This window comes from Microcebus murinus, chromosome 19, assembly GCF_040939455.1.
Source record: "Microcebus murinus isolate Inina chromosome 19, M.murinus_Inina_mat1.0, whole genome shotgun sequence".
NCBI lineage: Eukaryota > Metazoa > Chordata > Mammalia > Primates > Cheirogaleidae > Microcebus > Microcebus murinus.
The window spans coordinates 49,681,896-49,701,362 of record NC_134122.1 but is presented as its reverse complement, the minus strand read 5'-3'; the positions used below and the strand labels follow the sequence as shown (position 1 = coordinate 49,701,362).

General features: G+C 43.7%; 1 protein-coding gene across 7 annotated transcripts in view; it reads right to left on the bottom strand.

Moving 5' to 3' along the window:
• The window catches only part of SDCCAG8 (SHH signaling and ciliogenesis regulator SDCCAG8), a 217,513-nt gene that overhangs the window by 21,878 nt on the left and 176,168 nt on the right, over window positions 1–19,467 (bottom strand). For 2 of the 7 annotated variants that reach the window (XR_012913554.1, XR_012913555.1), the window contains one exon: window positions 10,176–10,303. The exons of the other annotated variants lie outside the window; for them this stretch is intronic. The gene's annotated coding sequence lies outside the window, so the exon portion shown is untranslated. The remainder of the gene's footprint in view (window positions 1–10,175; window positions 10,304–19,467) is intronic. 7 annotated transcript variants of the gene reach the window in all.

Genomic DNA, 19,467 nt, shown 5'->3' with positions numbered 1-19,467 from the left:
TGCTGGGGTAGAGTGGTCAGCACAGGCTCCCCTTCCACGCAAAGGCAGCACCAGGAATTTCAGGCGTGTAAAGGGCAGCAGTTACCACGGGAACACACAGGCCCAGGTTCGTAAGGGCACGGAAGCAGATAAAAACCCCAGGGACTCCTAAGTGCGCTGGGCCTGGGCAGATCTCTATTGGTCCAACACCAATCCTCTCAGCCACACCCTGCAAGCATTATCAGAACCAGCATTTTTTAAAAATATGCAAGAACGACTTCAAGATAAGATGGAGCAAGTGGTGAAATACAAAACAACTTTATAGAGCTGAGTGGGCTGGGGAAAATATCTTATGCAAAACAGAAGCGGTGCAAGCTGCCAGCTCTGGTCCTGTGCTTCAGACACTCATTTGCTATGAATACTGTGAAAGCAAGCGAATACATATATTTAAATTTTTTAATGTTGTATGTGATACATACAAAATATATGCAATGTATAAATAAGTTATGAGGTATAATAACCAAATGAACACTTGTCAACCTAGCACCAATACCACAGGGCCATGACGAGTGGATTTCTTCCTCAGACCAGCTCCATTCTTCCCTGGGGGTGGCCAGTAGCCTCGTGCACAGACGTTTTTCAATTAGAGGTTTTAGTTTCACTCAACAATTTCACCTGGGAGCTTCCTGCAGACTACTGTGGGGTTTTTGTGTTTGTGTTTTATTTTTTTTTTAGCAGTGGTAGTAAAACGTCTTTTGTTCTGAAATGTTTTCAGACCATAGCCCCTTCTGTGTGGTCATTCTCACTACAGCAAAGACCCACACTCTCCCTGGGAGACGCAGCCTGTTCTTGGAGATGAAGAGGTACAAATATGTTAAATGTAAAATATGCCCTCACTTCTCTACTATTCTGAGTTGTGTACACTCTGATATTTACTGAGCATTTACTAAATGCCCAGATTTGTAAGCATTTTACATTCATTAATTTAATCTTCATAACAATACTACACTGTAGGTGTTATTATCATCCGTATTTTGTGCCTAAGAAAAAGCAAGGTGCAGAGAAGTGAGTCATCTGCCCAAGCTCGCACAGCTACAGGGAGAACCAGGGTTACCGAAGCCACCAAGGACACCCAGTGGTCCTCAGTGCAACTTACCACTCTTCCTCTTTGACTCTTGTCCTGGTCTCTCACTTCCCTATCCTCTGGCCCCACCTTCCCAGGTATCTCTCTTCTATCAGACCTTCAAATGCTGGTGTGAGCCAGGGCTGGGCTCAGCTGTCTCCGTACGTGAAACACTGCCTACGTGAGTTTTTAAACCTGCACTCGTGGCTCCAAGTGGAGACGCCAAGGCCGAGGACCCCCAGCACGTGATCTGGGCCTCAGGCCTCTCCCCAGCATTTCCCTGCCCCTCAATCTCACCACATGGCACACTGGACTCACCTGCCAACGCTCCTCCCCCTGTGTCCCTCTCACGTGGGTGGGACCTCCCCTTGTCGTCCACACGGCTCAGTGTCCCAGCTCTGCAGATCAGCCCTGTAACCTCCCAACCTCTCTCCAGCCTGTTCATCCTGCCCATTCCACCTTCACTCATCCAGTTGGACTGTCAGCATTCCTCATCCAAGTTCCTGCAAAGCCTTCTCAGGGGGGTGTCTGCTTCCACTTGGTCGCCTCAAATCCATACTCCCCACAACAGCTAGACTAGAAGGATCTTTCTGAAACAAAACTCTCATCATGGCTGTCTCTTTTATGGCTACCTGTGGCTCTAATCCTAAAGCCAAACTCCTTTGCAATGGTGACGAGGCCTTTCACTGTTGGCCCTGGCCACAATCCCCTACCCCCCTACATCCCATATCCCAGCTTCTCTAAACCACTCTGCAGAAATGCCCCACTGCCTCCTGCCACCGCGCTCATGTTGTACCCTCTCTCTGGAATGCCTTCTCTCCTAGTTCTTGTGGCTGGCTTCTCTCCATCCTGATTGTCCCATCCTCACACCGTTCCCCCACACCCCTCTTCTGCACGTCCCTATACGTTTATGCATCTTCTTCCAGAGCAGGGGTCCTCAAACTTTTTAAACAGGGGGCCAGTTCACTGTCCCTCAGACCGTTGGAGGGCCATTGGAGAGTGCGGTGCACATTCCACACATGTGCACTGTGGGCCTGGGACGAGTCGGCTGCTAAGCAGGACAGGCAGCTGTGGCAAAAACACCCGGCGGGCCGCATAAATGTCCTCACATGTGGCCCGAGGGCCATAGTTTGAGGACGCCTGCTCCAGAGCATCCACCCGTATTTGCCACTGTTACTGCTTGTCTGCCTCTGCCACTGAGCTCTGCGCTTCCTGAGGGCAGGCACGGGATCTTGTTCAGCTCTCAGCCCCAGCACTCAGAGAGGTGCGTGGCATGTGCACTGTTAGAATGAGCGCACCTCTTACCAATGCACAATATTTATGCTAAATATAAAACCGGTAATTGTAGTTTCATATAATAAATATGCTTTGATATGTAATACATTTGTTCCTGAAAACGTATAACCTACAAAATAATTTTAAGCACGCTATTGGAATTTGCCATTTAATTAAAAGAATACTAACATCAGTGAATGAACGCTGGACTCAGAAGCGAGGGTGTGGGTTCAAAATCCTATCACAACTAGATGTTTTGCCTAGAGTGGAAGCTTGAACTCTCTTAACCTCAGGTTCTCAATTTGCAAAACTGAGAAAATAAAACATCTAGAACTTCTGAATCAGAAACTCTGAGGGTGGAGCCCAGCAGTGTGTGTTTTAATAAGCTCTCTGGGTGATTCCGATGAGTTTTCATGTGTAAGAACCACTGGTACATTATAATTCACAGTATTAATCACACATACATAAAGAGTTCTTCTGTAGAATAATTTTTGTGTGTCTTCACTTTTGATCACCAAGACAACCAACTATCTAAATGAAAACTATCCCAGTCTCCTCCTAAAATGTTTTGGTGTCAGTTGTGAGAACTTAATCAAATCCTGTGATCACTTTGAATCTCAGCATCCTCACGTGTGAAATGAGAGGATGGAGCTGGAGGTGAGGTCAGCAAACTTCAGACCACAGGCCAAATCCAGCCTGGCCCACTGCCTGTTTCTGTGCAATCTGCCAGTTGAGAATGTTTTCTTACATTTTGAAATGATTGAAAAAAAAATCAAAAGGAGAATAATATGCGAACACTGTATGATATGAAACTTGCAGTGCCTCTAAATAAACTCTCATTGAAACACAGCCATGCTCATTCATTCACGTATTGTCGGTGGCTGCTTTTGCAACTATAACGGCCAAGTAGCTGCGACAGAGACCATATGGCCACAGAGCCTAAAATATTTATTACCTGACCTTTTAAAGTTTGCCAGCCTTGGGACTAGAAGTTGACTAAGTTCTTTTCCAGCTCCACATTTCTATAATACTATCACTTTACAGAATTTTACTACGTTCCTGTCTTCAAACACTACCACCTATATAGTCACAACAATATACCTAGGTCACCCAAGGTGAAGTTTTGAAAGCCCAATTACCTTAATTATAGCTCTAGGTAATTAATTTTGGTGAATAAACCATGTTAATGTAAAGTTGTATACTTTGTTCCAGTACTGAAAAATTGCTGCTGCATTTTGCCTTAATTCCATCTCATTAACGTGGTCATACTGAATCAGCGAGAATAGTGTGCTTAGGAATCTGGAATACATTCTAGCTTGTTATCCTCACTCAGAAAGTTAAGGCACTTTTTTTCAGAGACAGGGTCTTGCTCTGTCACCCAGGTCAGAGTGTGCAATGACCCGATCAATCATAGCTCACTGTAACTTCATACACCTGGGTTCAAGGGATCCTCCTGCCTCAGCCTCCCAAGGTGCTGGGACTATAGACACACATTCCGACACCTGGCTATTTCTTTCCTTTTTTAGTAGAGATGGGGTCTCACTATGTTGCTTAGGCTGCTCTTGAACTCCTGGCTTCAAAGGATCCTCCCACCTTGGCCTCCCAAAGTGCTGGGATTACAGGTGTGAGCCACTGCACCTGCATGTTTACTGGCTGGTTTGCCATTTAAATTTTCTTTGCTCAAATCTACCATATTCAATAATGATTTCTGTAGAGTAATTCTTCCTGAGAATCATGCAATTCTGGGGAGAGTTTACACCTTCATTAAAGAAAATTTAAATTTATGTTTCTGTACTGGTGTACTGGTCCTTCCATTTCTCTTTCTCTCAAGTTCCCAATTAGCCTTGGATTCCTGCAGAGGTAGATGGGGGCTCCTTGAGGGCAGTGATGGGAAAGATCCTTGCTCTTCTTTTTTGTTGCTAGTTTTCTTTTTTTTTTAATTTAAGATTTCTTTTTCTTAAATCCCCTTATCTTCTAAGAGATCCATGCCCTTGTTGACAAAAGAATTCTGTCATGTTAGAGCTGAGGGGCACCTTAGAGATCATTCAGTTCAGCCCATTATGGTGACACTGGGCCCAGAAAGTACAAGTGCCTTGCCCACGGTCTCGTAGCCTGTCTGTGGTTAATCTAGGGAAGGAACCGATGTCTCCTGATTCCAAAGCCAATGATCTTTGCAGTATTTCAAACTCCTTTTATAAATGCCCGAAAAAGTCTTCTATTCCATACTAAAACCTAAGAATTTAAGGGAAGGACCTTGAGAAAGGTGACGCACTAGGCAGCTTTCTGGGAAACAGCTGACACAGGCTCACTTTCTGAGGCCTGGGGGAGCGACAAAAGAGGAGGAAATCCCTAGACCTGTGCTTCTCCAACTAGCTCAGTGAAGAGACCAGATTTGGTTTTGTTTTTATTCTTTTTCAATTTCTAATCTATTGCAAACTGATGGTTTTGTGAAGTACAATAAAAATGAGGTGGCATTGTCTAATTGCTATAAAAGTTTCTAAATATTCTCAATTTCAGTTCTTGTCTTGTCACAGCCCTGCAGCAAGCAGCTTGAGGACTGGCCACAGTCTGGAAACTACACTTGGAGCAGCATGAAGTCCACAGACTGGTGTTGGCATGAAGGATGCAAAACCAGGAGGCCGGAAGCTCCAAGGACCACCCTAGGGAAACTTGCTGGTGGGCTCCTATGGTGCCCCAGGGCCCCTCAGTGAACCCTTAGCAAATGGAAGAATGGCCAGGGCCACACCTTTGGCTCTTCTGACTGCAGTGCCACTGCCTCCAGCAGGACCCTGAAGCCTCTGACAATGAATGTCACGAGGGCTTTTCACAGGTCACCTGCTTAAAATAGTGTTTCTACCAGAAAGGAGGCCCAGTTTCATCTTAAGGCAATTAGCACTACCTGTTGCATTGCTACCTTATAACCTTCTTAAAAATGTAAGTGCTCTCTGGCCAAGGCTCAGCTTGCAGACCTCTGAAGGACCGGGCGTGAATATAGGATCCTGACACCGTGAAACAACAGGGACAGGAGTTGAAATGACAAGAACCTTAGACTTTGAAGAACCTAGAAAGACCATTTGCCTCAAGCCTGAGTTAGCTTAACCAAGTCTTTTTTAAACCAAAGCAGAGCCCTGGTGAGCGCAGCCCCATTGTGCAAAGAAAATCGGGGAGACAAATGAAAATAGTTGAAAATAAGCTTTGTAGAGTAGAATCCCAGTTGCATCCAGCTAAAGGCCAGACAGAAGCACTAGCAGGAAATCCCACACTGCCTCTCATACCAGATCCTACCTCCCCCCAAACGTAAGCACGCTTCTTTAAAAAAATGGTTTATTTAGGAATAATGTCAGACTTACAAAAAGGTGCAAAAATATTACAAAGAATACCACCATATTAATCTATTATGATAATTTTGCCCCATTTGAATTATCACACATATTCTCTCTCTGTGTCTGTATATATATTTTTTCTGAACGATTCGATAGTAAGTTGCATGCACCTTGCCCTTTTCTCCGGTATGCTGCAGTGTACATTTCCTAAGGACAAAGATATTCTCTTATAGAACTACAGTACATTATCAACCACAGTAAATTTAATATTAATATAACAACTTAATCTAACCGACTCAATTCCAATTTGTCAATTGACCCAATAATGCCCCTTTTTCCTCCATCCAGAACAGATCCTTGGCACCTAATTGTCATGTCTCTTTAGATTTATTAACATTTAATGTGGAACAATTAAAGACCAGTTTTATTTTGATGAATGCTATTTGCAATTAAAGAACCGAGAGACAGTCTTAAAGGAATAATACATGGAACTATCAGGTGTATGGGGGGCGGGGGTCTTCCTCAGTTGCCATCTTGGGTTTTGAGGGCATAGTGTTCTGTTTTCATAAGATTCTGTTTTAATGAGGTCCTTCTGGTGCTCCCAGGACTAAAACCTTCCTGGTGTGGTCCTGGAGTGTATCAGGTTCCACACTGTAGTGAGGTCCTCCTCAATTTCCTTCATATTTGACCAACCTTGGAGTAGCCAAATTGGATGCAGAGGTGTGATGGAATAGCAGCGAGACCATGGCAGCTAAGTAACCAGATTCAATCACTACGCGCACTTATTGGCACACATCTTAATTAGGTTTTAATGCAAGTAATTTGATAACAACTCCTGGCCATCCACTACAGAACTGTCAATGCCGAAAGCTTTTTATTTAGTTCCTCTTCTGTCTATACCAAGGCAGCCTCCCTGCTGACCCTTGTCAAAGAACCCCATCTGCTGGTTGCCACGGTAACTGAAGGCGACCAATTGAGCTGAACAGAGTGACTCAGAAATAAAATCTGCAGCCAAAGGAATTCTGCAAAGAGTAATAAATCATTTAGTAAAAGGGGGTCCTCCACACAGTGATGAGTGTTGGGATAATATGATGGCATAACTCTTCCAGCTAGAAGGTCCATGACAGATCAGAGTGATTAGGCCTGCTGGAGGGCTCGTTTGGTTTCGAGTGGGCTCCGGCAGCAGGAGAGACGGAGCCTGCCCAGTTGTGTGCCACCGCGGGGAAGAATGAATGAGGCTAAGTCAATTTTTTAATATTTGGGCTGCAAAATTTTGATTTTTAAGGAGTGGCAAGAGAACCAGTCTAGGCTTCCAACACTCCTTACGCTATTTTTTAAAAGTGGCACAAGTTAACAGGAAGCTTCATGTAGCTCAGGAAACCATCATGGCCTTGAGGAAGGTGGCACAGAAAAAATATTAAGATTGTTCTGGAGTATGCCAGTTTAACACATCTCTCTGTCATCAGTCAACTTTTAGGGGTTCCAACCAGAAACCATCTATGTGCACAAGACTTGCAGTCCTTGAAATAGAGGGGGAGAGCCTGGAATTCAACTCCTTCAACTCAGAGGGCCCAGAGTAGCACTGCAGGATGGTCTGAGAGGGGGGCAAGGGCTTTCTCTCTCCACAGGACTTGGTGAGTATTCCTTACAGAGCAAAACACACATCTTTCCTAAGTTAAGATTTCCTGAATAAGATGGCGGAAGAGGAAAGGAAGGAGGGACCTTTCTTGGGGTTGCTCTGGGTGACAGCAGGCAGCACACAGCTGCCCCAAGCCCCTAACAGCACAGGCAGTTCCAAGTCATGGCCCCAGCTCCTACTGAGCACCTGCTGTGTAGACAAGGAAACCTCTGCAGGCATCAGTGCCCAGATTTTAAAAAGAAAACCCCCGACATTCTAAATCATCCACACAGCATTTAACCCCTGTGTGCCAGTTCCTTGGTGGTTGTGTGGGGGAAGGAAAGCACAGCAGCAGTGGAAACAACTGCCCTGAGAGCAAACGACGAGAGAGGCTATCGGGCAGAGGCCTTAGGGCCTGTGTTTGGAGGCAGCCCACCCTGCCAGCCCCCTCCTGCCAGACTGAATGCCACCTTTTTAAAAGGTGCATGAGCAAGATTCTGACCTTCTCCAAACCCCTGACCCACATGGCAATGTGAGTACCCTGTGCACTAAGTCATCCCCGGAGATAATTTTCTGCTTCAGAAAGGAGCAACTGCCAAACAGAAGGTAGATTCCGCCCCCCACCCCATCCCTAAATGCTGCCAGTAAAATGCTTTAGTCTTAGTTGTAGGGAAATTCCGTCGTCGGAGTTAGGGAGCGACGGTGTACGCTCAGGACGAACCTCTCCCTGTCCTCCGCGTGCGCGGCGGGTTGGCTGCTTCGGAGAGCGCCGCACGCAGAGCCCTGCAGCGCCGCGCCGGGACGCCCGCCCTGTCCCACCCTTGCTAGGCAACCGTGCTTCTGCAGGCCGGACAAACACCGACCCCAGGGCTCCACGTGCGCCTCCCGCACGCCAGCACCCGCCCTCTCCCGGGCCTGCTCGGAGCGCGCTGCCGGAGGGAGGCGCCCCTTCCCTCTCCCTCCGCGGGCAGGGCGGCCTCGGGCGCCAGCTCCCGCGTCGCAGCGCAGGGCAGCGGCCTCCGCGCCCACCCCAAGCTCCCGCTGCGTCGCCTCTGGACGCACGGCCGGCTCGGCCGAGCTGCCGCGCCCCGCGGGCCGGAGCCCCGCACCTGCAGGGCGGCGGGCGCGGGCGGGGCGGCGGGGTGCCGAGCATCTGGCTCGGGACTCCGCGGGGCGCGCGGGCCCTCTGGACTTTGGCAGAAGGAGGGATTAAACCGCGAAGGCGGTGGAGAGGAGATGGGTGAAAGCTTCATTAACTCCGTGCTCACGTCCCAAGTTCTTTCCCTCCAGAGAAGCAGTGAGAAAAAGGGTTGATTTCCCCGCGATGGGAAAGGTGCTGCCTGATTGTGTTTGCTTTTCTTACCTTTTATTTCTTATAGGTAAACAAATAAATGAATCATTGTTGATGATCATGGAGGACTCAGATTTTAATTAAACAGTATAAAAAACCTTGGCTAATAGGCCAAAGAAATATTGCCACCCGTTTTAATGTCTATGTTAGTGATTAAGCTTCTTATGTGCTTTAATTGGAACTGGCAAGGATCTTATGAACTCTAGGAAGTGAACATAAAAAGGTGCTGGTCTCCCCCGCCTCCATAACCAATCTGATTTAAGATCAATCCTAAAAGGTGGCATGGAAAACAGGACTTCCTGATTCCATAAAAATATTTCCCCCTTTCCTCACTCAGTACTTGAATTCCCTCCCCCTCTTTACAAAGTTACCATTATTAGTTTCACTTCTAAGCCCCACTTCCAACGCTTTGTCTCTGCTCACTCTCCCGATTTCTCCTCCATATTTCAATTCCCAGACACTCTTGAACTTTTGCACACGCTGCCAGTTTGAGCCTGCATAGAATAATCAGTATATTAATTCCACTCAGAGACAGTGAGATTTTTCTAACACAATCTGCCCAACCTGAACTCTTTCCTTCAGAAACACTTTGCCTTTAAAAAGAAACTCCCAGCATGAACCTCATAAGAAGCGACATGTAACAGACAGTGCATGTGGCGCTGGGCATGCAGCTCAGAATTAAAAGAGAATTTTTTACTTTGTTTCTTCAGTGCCATGTGCATAATGTACATGTGGATGAAACTGACATCAGACATTTAAAGCAAAAGGGGGAGGGGGAGGGGATGTGATGGTGGCGGGAAAGAGAGAGAAAATATGTTGATAAAAACAGTAACTTCTGTTAATCTACATTTTTCAGTCACTGTCTTAATTAAGAATGTTAGGAAATATGTTACAGTTTAATTGCATTGTTTCAAGAAATTCTAAGGCTGACAAATTTGGGACCATGTACACTTGGAAGGTAAAAGGGATTAAAGTGGTAATTTCTCCCAATTGGTAGATAACAATCAAAATTATGTTTTCTACAGACGACCCCCCCAACACACACAGATCCTAAACTCAGAAGACAAAGAAAGGATATCCTAACACTTAACATGTTCAGCATGAAATGAGCTCTGGGAAAAAAAGTGTTTTAAACCTATGTATATGAGACAAGAATAAAATTTGAAGTACAAATACAAAGGATTCACAAAAATGAAATAGTACTTTATCTGAAATTTCTGGGTCACATCTTATCCTTGTAGAAAATAGTTATTTATGAAGGAAGTCGGTAACAGTCTTCAAATGATTTTCAGGTGACCTTGTTTCAGATAGTAAAAATCGTTTGCCTGAGCCACAAGTCCACAGCAATGATAACAGTTTGAAGACATTCGGATTTCTAGTCTCTGTGCCCTTTTCTCCTACTTGAGCGCAGGAACACATTCTCTAGGTTTCATTTCTCCTTTTAAGAAAGACTTTGCATTGTTATGCAGCAGACAAATTAAAATGTATTTTCATTGCTCAAAGTACCTTTGACAGAAGTTGTAATTGGTGGGATAGCTTCCTGTTTCCTACAGGTGACCACAGGTAACTCATTGTTCATCTAGATGCTGCATTTCTTGAGCCCATTTTGGGAGTCTGGGCAGTTGAGTCACTGCCTGTGAGAAAGGAGGTAGTAAGTCAGATGCTCCCGTAGGGTGCAGCATAAACCAGATACTGGTCTCTTCCTCCATCCGGGCACTTAAACACACACACACACACACACACACACACACACACACACACACACCCAGGTGATGAGCAGCTACTCTCACTGACTCCTTCATTCAAACTAGTTTGATGATTTGGTCAGATAAATTGACCAGTTCTTTGACTGAATCAACTAGCCATTTTATCTTCCATTAACCACAATTTATGATACACCTGGAACCGCAGAGACAGTTATCTTTCCCAGTGAGGAGGCAGACCTAACTTTTCTAGCAGCTAAGGATACTGCATTGCACGTACAATGGCCCTAAAACAACAACAAAATAAGAACTGTTTGACCTAAAATGTAGCTCAAATGTCCAAAGAGCTTTCCTAAGAGAACAAACTTGCCAGGTCTGTTCTAGCTGGGAGGTCTGACCACTTATTCTGCCTCCAGCCTCTCACAACAATAATAGCCTGAGAACTTGACGGCAGCTGAAAATTGCCAATGTGCTGCTAGTATCACAGTGTTTCAATTCTTAAATTTATATACTATTTAAATTTTGTAGAGAGTAGAATCCTGAGATCTCAAATTGCTGGTAAATGGCATGTGTTACATCATAGTTCAGTAAGTGCACAGCTAAGGAATTAGTGTGTGTGTGTGTGTATTTTTTTTAATGCCACACAGGAGGTCTAAAATAATGAAGGGACATATCTCTCATGTGCTCAACACCTGGGACCACATAAAGCTCTTAACTGATTCACTAAGAAATGAAAGATTTTCCATCTCCTGGGGTTTCTGGGAATTCTAGTGGGTGGACACATCCCCCCAAATAGCTCGGCCACCTTCCTGAAAAAGGAAAAAATGCCTTTGTCTGGGGGCAGGGAAGGATGCTGTGCTGAGCCTGGACCCCTGTGGAGGACCCTGGCATTATTCACTACCAGGTGAGGGAGAGAAAGGAGAGTTCAGGCAGACAGAAACCAGGAGCATAATTATAAGTTGAAAAGTTCTGAGTCAAGTCTCCGAGTTTGAAGAACATTAAAAGAAGAATACATAATACTGGGGGGAAAGGGAAGCAGTACCCGCCCGAGGGCCAATTGCCTCTCCAGCAGCGGCAAGGCTGTTCCCGGGCTCACAGGACCATTTGTTCCATTACACAATCTCCTGAAGCCATTTAGAGAGAGCTCAAACAACTGCCTGTACCAACACGACACATGGCTTCCCATCCCGACTCTTTGCTAATCCAGACGCTCCAACCATCTTTCCTTAAGATGCCATATGGTTGGCAGAAGCCTGTAGATCTAGCAGCACATCTGCTTGTACGTTTCTTCTTCCCTCCATCCCCCCAACAAAAGAGGGATAGAGAGGCAGACCGAGAGGGAGAGGAGAGCATGCTTGTATACCCCTGCCTATATAGCTCTCTATTTTCTGTGAACAAAACAAAACGATTAAAGGGCTGACTGGGAATTACTCAGGGCTCGATCATTTTTTAACTAGACAACATGATGATTTTTTTTTTTTGCGTGTTGATTTAAAAGAGGATTAGAAAAACAAAGGGTGGATAGTCGCCTTTTCCCAAAAGGTGATTACTTTAACACCACTTCAAGCTCTCTCTCTGGGAATCCTTGAGATGCTTTCTTGCCACAAGGGAGGGACAGCACCCTGGCCTGAAGCAATTTCTTCTCTTCTTTTCGGTCAAGGAAGACAGACAAGCTGAGAAACTAGTAGATACCGGAGCCTGCTTTGTTAGCAAGCACAGCACGGCTGTATGCTAATGAGTCGGCACCGACACAGGGCTTTTTTGGTATGATGAGCAAAGATTGTTGACACTGTTGAAATCCTGGCTCTCCTGGCCTGTGAGCACACGGGCTGCCTCCTTGGAATCTGGCCCCCAGTGAGACAGGCTGCAAAAAAATAATACATTCTACTCTCCTGATGACTGAAATCTGGCCATTTTCACTTAGAGCAGTTGGGGGCTGGGGGGAGGGCATAAAAAAATGATCAGGCCACTGGTCAAAAAGACACAGGTGAAAATTAGGGATTTCTTACAAACTAAAAGAACTAAAAATTAAACCTGGTAGACACATGTGAGTGGGGAGGCCAGGATGCTGGCTTTAAGAGCAAAACCCCAAAAAGGCAGGTGAGGGGGTTATTATGCTCAGCCACATCGGGGGCAGCTGGGACGTTTGCTGCACATCTGAGCTGACAGCACTCTGCAGATGGGACAGCCTCATTGATGGTCTTCTCTCAGTACAGGTGAAAAGCTAAGTGTCTGGTCTCCTTGTAAATTTGTACCTTGTGCTGATTAATCAGACATGGTTTTCCACAAGTGTAGAAATGTGGTACAGCAAAAAAGCAAAGCAAGTATTGTACTATGGTTAAAGTAGACTTTTTTTAAGACAAAGAAGGGTGGGAAGGAAAGTCACACGTTTGGAGTATTGTGCACATTATCTGAAAATCCCTTTACTTGCCCAGAAACTCTCAGAGATGCAGACTATTATTCCAAGTCAATAGATGAGGAGACTAAGGCTTAAAGGTTAAAAAAAAAAAAAGCTTTAGCAAAGCCATGCAGCTAGGAAGGGGCTAAACTGAAAAGCCCATGCCTATCTCCCCACATTACAGTAGGTTCCAGATGCACACATACACTTGTACTCAGTTACATTACTTCATGAATATGCCCAGGGTCCAATATGCCAATCTGAGCAGATCACTGTTAGCTGGAGAGCAATAAGCTAGTTATCATTAGTATGCAGGCAGGGGCATCAAATTGTAAATTCAGTTTATTTGTAATCCACAATATGAATGAAAATTCATGTAACTGAAATGTAAAAACATGAGGAGTGACTTAAAAAGCATTGAAAATTATAATAAAAAATCAGAATTTATCCATTCAAAAGAGTATGCCTTTCAAATTATTCACCTTGAGCAACATATGTATTTCAACCACACTGCCATTGCCTAGGACTTTGCTGACATGTTCTTTTCTGGGGGAAAACTGCCTTTATAGCCTAGGGCTTCATGATGCAAATATCTGTCTTTTGTGTGTAGATACACACGCAGGTTTGTGAACGAGTATGTATTAAGTGCATTTCATCAAAATCATACATTTTAATATAAAATACATGCAGTGGATGCTATACTACTCAAAGATGACATATCAGTCCAAACTAGATACTATTAGCCCAGTTCTATCATCAATAAAGTCTATAAACTATTACTAAAGATTCTTATGGTTATTATCATTGAGATGTGGCTATGCAGAATGACAAATTTGAATTTAAAATAAAATGGCTCTGGGTTGAAATCTGAACATTATCCTAAATAAATTTTTGTAAGTCTGTTTCTCCAGATCTAATATAAAATCATACTAGCCACCTCACAGGATTGTTGTGAGAACTAGAGATAGTGTGTAAAGTGACTGGCACTTAGTAGGTCCTCAGTAAATGAATATATAATCATTATATTTTTTTTTTTTTTTTTTTTTTTGAGACAGAGTCTCACTTTGTTGACCAGGCTAGAGTGAGTGCCGTGGCGTCAGCCTAGCTCACAGCAACCTCAAACTCCTGGGCTTGAGTGATCCTTCTGCCTCAGCCTCCCGAGTAGCTGGGACTACAGGCATGCGCCACCATGCCCGGCTAATTTTTTACATATATATATCAGTTGGCCAATTAATTTCTTTCTATTTATAGTAGAGACGGGGTCTCGCTCTTGCTCAGGCTGGTTTCGAACTCCTGACCTTGAGCAATCCGCCCGCCTCGGCCTCCCAAGAGCTAGGATTACAGGCGTGAGCCACAGCGCCCGGCCTAATCATTATATTTTAATAGAGTGCTTAAGAGCATGTATGCAGTGCTTTTCACATACATTAGCTCATTCAACTATGGAACATAGCTCTGTAATGTAGGGAGTGTTTCTTCTAACAAATGAGGTGATTGAGTTTCAATAACAAAAATAACTAGAGCAATAAACAATATGTACTGAGTCCTTTCTATGTGACGTTACTATACTAAGTACTTTTCCAGCCATTTTTAAATCTTAACATCAACCCTTTGAAGAAGGTATTATTGATACTATTATGATCTTCATTTTTTGGACAAGGAAACTGAGGCAAAGAGATGCTACCAATATCTTGCCAAGTTCACATAGCTAGTAAATGGCAAAGCTGGAACACAATCCCAGGTCTGTCTCCTAAACCATGATCCAGCAATGGCTGTAAAATAGTGAAGACAAGACAAAAAGGCAGATATCTCTATTTAAAATCCTGTCCCCTTTGTCTAGACCACATTTTCCTTAGGTAGAACTTACCTAAAGCTACTGGGCATTTGACAAGAAAGTTTCCTAGCACAAAAATCCTTATCCTTACCAAATTTCTGTGTATGCTACCAAATTCTTTTTTTTTTTTTTTTTTTTTTTTGAGACAGAGTCTCGCTTTGTTGCCCAGGCTAGAGTGAATGCTGTGGTGTCAGCCTAGCTCACAGCAACCTCAATCTCCTGGGCTCAGGCAATTCTACTGCCTCAGCCTCCTGAGTAGCTGGGACTACAGGCATGCGCCACCATGCCCGGCTAATTTTTTTCTCTATATATTAGTTAGCCAATTAATTTCTTTCTATTTATAGTAGAGATGGGGTCTCGCTCTTGCTCAGGCTGGTTTCGAACTCCTGACCTCGAGCAATCCACCCTCCTCGGCCTCCCAGAGTGCTAGGATTACAGGCGTATGCTACCAAATTCTATAGAGTTCCATCATTCAGGCATCATATATATGTTTATACATACTCATATACAGCCTGAATGCTGGGTGCTCACATAGCATAGTTAAAAATTAAGGCAGTGTTCTTTATAAGATGGCAGGACATGACATATGCATTTGAATGCATTACACACATAAATACACACCAACAAAGCTGTCATTATATATTTGGAATCTGATTTAATATCACTAAAATTGTCAGAAATTTCTTATCAAGAGAATAGTCTTTCAATAAAAATGAACTATCAATAGAAGGCTTCCAAATCAAAATTATTTGCAAGGGATGCTAGAACATTTGGAGGTTGCTGATCAGATGCTGACATGAAGAAATGTAAACGGGTGTAACTAAAATCTGGATTTGTGGTGCACATATGTGCTTAACCAGACAACTCTCTCCAAATAAAGCCACTGAGCTTCTCTTGTGAACTCGTCTCTTGCTTCTGATGTAAGGAGACAAAGATGCTATAATCTCAGGTGGGTTTTTCTCTCTCACTGTGTTTTCTCCCTGCCTGTAGCTCCCTTATCTGGCTGGGGCTGGACTGGTTTCCGTAAGCCAAGTCCCTCTCGCGGGTTCTCCCCTCTGCACCACAGCTTTCAGGCTCCTGATGTCACTGCTGACTTCAATCCAGTTCAGAGTGGAACGTGGAACAGGACTTAAAACAAAGAGACAAAGAAACAAATGCAAGCCTTCGCTATCACTCCAATGCTTCCAAATTCATAAATCTTTGATCACATTATCAGTCCATGGTCCACAGCACTTTCCAGGAGGCTCTAAGCACAAAAGAGTGTGATGGAGATGTGTTACTTTGAATTTAGTGATAAGTTTAAGTACAAGGTGCCCCATGGGTTTCAAACTTTGAAGGTATAATTCTTGAAGGCTTCTAGAGAGTATTCTGGAATGCATCATTATGAAGCAACACTCTTACCTATCAAGTGTGGAGACCTGTATAGTAACTATTCCACCGAGAGTAAGCCTCGGTTCCCCAGTAATACACATTTTAAATTATTTGTCTTTCATTAATTTCAGAGGCTGGAGTAGTCTGGGGTTGTGCCATGAGAGCTGCAATGCTGTTTTATTCCAACTTTGCTAATAGTCTGAGTAGAATGGATGTTCCCTAAGAAGAGACTTGGGTGTGCTTTCCTCGGCCACCTTGTCCGCTCTGAATAGGATCTGTTTAACATTCACCTTCAGGAGCAAAATACGAACTCTGATTTCCTGTTACACGTTGTTTCCTGTGCTGAGCATTTTAAACAAGTCACATAGCTAGTGTCTGTTGAGTACTTACTATGTGCCAGGCACTGTTCTTAACATTTCTGTGTGATAACTCATCCAACCCTCTCAAGAACCTCCCTGTGACGGAGGTAGCACAATCGTCAAAATATTTACAGATGAGGAAGTTTAGGCCCATGTTGAGTAGCTTGTCCCAAATCGCACAGCACAGAAGTGGCAGAGCCAGGATTTGAACACAGACCATCTGGGTTCAGAACCCTCATTCTTACCTACTCTTCCGTCCAATGAATCTGAGAAGTGTTACGTAGGAAAGGGTGTGAGGCCCAGCCTACTAGCCATCGAATTTGTGACATTTAGCTTCCCTTAGCTGGAATTTGTTCAAAGTAAAATGAAATTTTAACAATACTTCTCCCACCTATCTCACAAGGTTGTTATAAGATCATATATATCATAGATATCAAATGTTAGTTATCACCATCTTCATCAGCCTCATAAATTGCATTGTTTGGGTGCTAATTGGTGCCCCCAAAATGAAAAACTAAGGATTCTTTGCTTTGCCAGTTAAGATAGGGGCAAAGACTTGTTCACACTGCATTTGGTAGTTAAATGCCTTTACCAAAATGGTCTCAGATGAATTGAAAAGGCAGTGAAGCTAGCCAGCCAGATAGGAAGTGATGGTCTGACCTAGAGCAGACGAGGGCTAAACGAGTGGTATCTTCTCTTCCAGAAGCCCCTGCAGTCTGCTAGTCATCTGCCCATGGTGCACAGGGACATTAAAAATAATACCACAGCAACAGACTAAACACACTAGCATGATGAAAAGGGAGATGAGATTATATGTAAAAAAGAAATGCTGCCTTTCTTCTAGAGACAGAGAAAGTTGTTAATACAAATGAACAGCTGTTTGGGAAGAAAACATTATTTCCCAAACCCAGACAAAGCTCTATTTATTACATTTCAGAGACATTTAAATTATAGTGTCTGAAAACTATCCTATCATGGGTAACTGTGACACCTAAATTATCTGAAAATCTGAAAGGTTAAGCTAAAATAGAGACTTTATTATGACAAAGACTTGCATAGAGAAAGTTCTTTTTCCTCAAAGGATCAGGTGAATAAATCCTTTGTGTAGGATAACCCAATGAGTACTAAGTTCTACAACTAAACTTTCTGGAAATCCAATGAAGAGTAAATTCAAAATTTATTCAAAAATGTTAATATATGCTACTTTAAAATTCTAAATGCAAAGTTCCCTACTCCCATTGGCCTGTTGATATTCCTGTGTTCACCTTGGTTGTCTTGGCACTCGACTGTCGCAAGCTCCACGCCTGCCCCAGGTGCCCTGCAGGAGAGCTGGTTGGTTCTCTGTGCTCACCGGCCAGGCCTCGCCCGCAATGGCAGTGCTGGGCCTGGCAGCCACTGAACAGGACGGGGCACCAATTTGTTCCCGCCAGCACTGACCCTCCCAGAAGAGACTAGGGCTCACCCCCATCTTTCCCAGTGACTAGCATGTACTTCACTATCTCCAGGCATGTCAAAAGAATAAACTGTCACACTTCAGTAAGAAATTCTTGCTAAGGATAAAGAAAGAAAATTGTATTGAGTTGGGCCTAGGAAAAATTAAACAATGGATCACATGACCACATTAGGAGTCACTGTCATAGCCCAGTGTGGACTTACCTCTGTGTCTTTGTCCAGTCAATGCAATTCAAAGTAAAATACAGATTTCAGATTGGAGAAACAACATGAAGACGAATCCTAACGTCCATAATCACATGCGCAATGTAGTGGTACTGTCAGTCTATGTTTCCTCGCTATGGGTAACATGAGCTTGAATGCCAAGGGGCCATCCAACAGGAGTCTTGCTCACTCTATGCAAGCACACTTGCTTTTTTCCCTTCGTCAACTTCTTGTTTATTGTTCTACCTTACTTCCTACACACCTCACAGGGTGTTGTGCTGCTTAGTTAGTTTGCGAAGGCTTGAGATTTTTCTAATGAAAGGTGTTATGGTGTTATGTAAATACACAGTATTATTTTGTCTTTATTCCAGCATTACTGGTTTGAAATAGTTCAATGTGTGTAAATATTAATATGTTTAATGATGTGTATTAATTTTGATTTTTTTAGTAATTCCTTGGCATCCCAGTTAACTTAAGTGGTAGCAGCCTTACTTGCACAATGAAATATTAACTATAGTCTCAGACAACTATTAATTGTTCTTTGTCCCTTTCAAATCAAATGCTAACTGGATTAGTCTACTAAGCACTTGTAATCATTTGCTTGAATACTAGACAGAGTCTCTTAAGTTGTGACCTCCCACGAAAATAAACAGAGGCAGATGCAAAGGTTAAAGTTTACAACATAGCAACTATCCCACCCCCGGGGATTGGAACAAGTGTGTAAGCTCCCTGTAGAGAATTAGCATAACTGAAAAGCCTAAGTGTACAACATTCATAATTTTTTTTTTTTGAGACAACCTTACTCTGTCACCTGGGCTAGAACATAGTGGTTGTGCTCACAGCAACCTCAAACTTCTGGTCTCCAGCCATCCCCCTGCCTCAGCCTTCCAAGTATCTGGGACAACAGGCACACACCACCACACATGGCTAATTTTTCTATTTTTAGTAGAGACAGGGTCTTGCTCTTGCTCATGCAGGTCTTGAACTCCCAGCCTCAAGCAATCCTCCCACCCCAGCCTCCCAGAGTGCTAGGATTACAGGCGTGAGCCACCACGCCTGGACTCATATTTGCTCTTGATAGCTACTTTTGTTCCCCTCTATAAATACCATTTCATCCAACCATGCTAATAATTTTGGGTCAGGAGGACCTGACCATGGCAACCTAACTTTCTATACACAAGGCTTGAATAAGGGGTCACAGGAATATTGAATGTTCACATCAATAACTTGTGCAGGTATTTCCAGGCAATCATTACTTAAGTAGCTTAGGTGGGCACGTGCCCATCCGGCAGGATAGGCAGAGTACTTCCCATGAAAATAGAGTCAAAGACAGAGGCTCTAGACAGATCATAAAGATGGGGAGAAGATGTCAGTGAATTATTGAAAAAAATTGAAAAATTAATCAAATGGTGAATTTAAAGAGTAACATTACCATAGATAACTTTTTTATAATATATATTATTTTTCCCTCCCAAGATAA